The sequence below is a fragment of the Schistocerca gregaria genome, unplaced genomic scaffold, assembly GCF_023897955.1.
Source record: "Schistocerca gregaria isolate iqSchGreg1 unplaced genomic scaffold, iqSchGreg1.2 ptg000308l, whole genome shotgun sequence".
Lineage (NCBI taxonomy): Eukaryota > Metazoa > Arthropoda > Insecta > Orthoptera > Acrididae > Schistocerca > Schistocerca gregaria.
Genome location: NW_026061788.1, coordinates 4,420,059 through 4,422,738, shown reverse-complemented (window position 1 = coordinate 4,422,738; position 2,680 = coordinate 4,420,059).

The following is a 2,680-nucleotide window of genomic DNA, read 5'->3' as shown; positions in this document are numbered from 1 at the left end:
TGAAGTATTACACAGGCGCTCTAAATTCATATAAATTACTGTATTAAAGAAACGTCATTATTCCACTAGCGCTGTCGTCTGTTAAGTTTATCATTGGCCACCCAAATATGACAATGAAAGACACAGTAACAGAAAGTACACACACACACACAAAAACCAAAGTTCTGCTGCACAGACTGCATAAAACCCCTTTCGGTGCGAAATAAACACACCAAGGTAGCTGCACAGTAAATATAGATGTATTTTGTAGTAAAAGGACGATACCAAGCTGTTAAACGTTGTTCTATTAATGTTTTTATCAGCACTGAACATGTTATATAGTCAAAAACGCTGAACAGTTTATTGCTCATAAGTAAATAGCCAAAATGGTGCTAAATTACTTTCAGTACATTTAATTCATAAATCATGGAATTCTGCCACTAATTATTTGCAAAATATTCATGGGTTTTGTTATCTTATATATGCCAATTTACCTCACTTATCCAGTGCATTCATTTTAATATGCACATTACACACAACGAAGTCATCTTTCTTGAAATGTTAACCATTTCCTACGTGGTGCAGAACAGATGTAGAGAATAATGCTCAGCTAACATTTATTTAACTGTATTGTATGATTAAATACAATGAATAAGAAAAAAGGTAATAGCAACTCTGCAGGCGAGGCACATACATAAACAGCTTGTGAAGAATACATGAAGTGAAACAACCAACAGGCTCTTTTTTCCAATACTGCCCTTGCTCATGAGATACTTGTGTACTACTCCTCGTCAGAACTAATGTTGCAACAGCGCATCACACCTGTGGGAACTGTGGCTGATGTTACACTGAAGCCAGGTTAACAGAAGTGACTGGGACACAATTTTCTCCTCACAATAACATGTTTCTTTGTACCTTGTTACCTTATATCCCAAGTTCTGGATGGTCTTCTTTGTTGCTGTAGTTCAGTGCGAAGTCAACACAGATATTGGAGAACAGGTGGCAGTTTCTTGTGCCACGTAGCACATTGCACTCTTCCGGTTATCCTATCTCCCTCAAGAAATGTTCTGATGTAAAGCCAGAGACAGGCCAACTTAGGAACAGCGACCCATAGAGTTACCACTGTCCTTTGGCATTTTATAGATCACCCACAGTACTACCACATCTCACAAATTGGTTCGTGAAACATCGGGATGGTACATCTACTAAGATTGGCATCTCGCACTTTATTCATTCTAAGCTGTCCACTTCCACGCCAGACGAAAGTAGCAGTGCACTGGTATTTAAAATTGCATTCAGCTGAAGATTCTGAGATGCAACGATGTGTTCCGAGTGACTGAGGTACAAGCATGTCAGAATCTCACAACATGTAGCCACAGGCAGTCGTTGTCAACTGCTCTGTGTATATTGGTTTCTTGGCTCTTATGCTGGACTTTCCAGCAAAGGTGAGACAAGTACACAACAGGAAGAAACGTGCTGGCTGGTTGGCAGGTAGAGCTTATTTGTCAGAATTTTAAGTTTTGTGGAATGATGTTGGCCTACAGGCATCTTATGTCCCTCTTCCAAATAGAAAACAGCAGGTGAAGATTCTTCAGGCCCCTTATCAAGCTGACTGTACATCATGTCATCTTCCTGTTAAAGATGCAGAACCGTCTTCTTCAGTAACTGTCGTATTTCTCCTAGTAGTGGTCACCAGGTTCCAAATGAAGACTATTAGTGCAGACATCCGTTAGATCTGGGATGACTGACAATCGGGAACATTACATTTTTTGAGATGCTGTGCAATGAACTGTTTTAGGTTGAAGTAAACTGTCGAAACATTGTGGGGCACTGTTGCTGAAATTGAGGAAGCACTTTCACTTCAGTCTTCACATTTCGCACCAGCAACATAACTTTAGTTCTATCCTTCATTAATGACCAACCCAGTGCATAACGTCTCAGTAATTTTGGAACACCAACCTCATCTGTCTCATTTGTTGATTTCTCTCGGTGCAGTGTTGAAGTGCTAAGCTTCTCTCTAGGATTGTCCCTCTAGTAATGGCTCCAGGAGGGGGTTACCATTATTCTCATTTACTTCTTTTGGCGATGATACAAATGCAGCAACTGTTACCATTTTATGTGGTTTATGTCTCAACTCCTTCAGTTTTGATACAGAGGGACGTCATCAACCACAGGCCACATTGTTCCCAAATGAGAGTAGTAGAGGGTGCATGATGTCTACACACCCATTATGGTATGATCTCGCCATCTTTTCATCAACCTTCATATCTGGGGCTTGTTCTGAAGCTTGTGAGTACTACGATTCTAGCACAGATTACCAGTATTGTCATATTACCCTCAGTTTGGAGGGCGACATTTTGTCTTACAGGTTGGCATTCCTAGCAGGGCTGACTTCACATCTATGGAGGCTCTCCTCCATATGGAATGTAAGATTAGAGAAAGAGAATGAGGGACACCCTCGGGCTCGCAACCTAATACCGTTGGGGTCGAAAAATCAAGAGTTGACCAAGAGAGGCCGACAGGAAAGGAAACCAAAAGTCAAAGTTAGTGGAAGTGGTGTCAGAGCGCTAGGTCATCTAAGGCTATTTGACACAAAGAGAAGGAAGATTTGTGAATTGTTACTTAATGCATAGTACACTCAATACATGCAAGCAAACCGTAAGTAATAAACATTATTTTCTATGCACTGACAGGAAAGTGC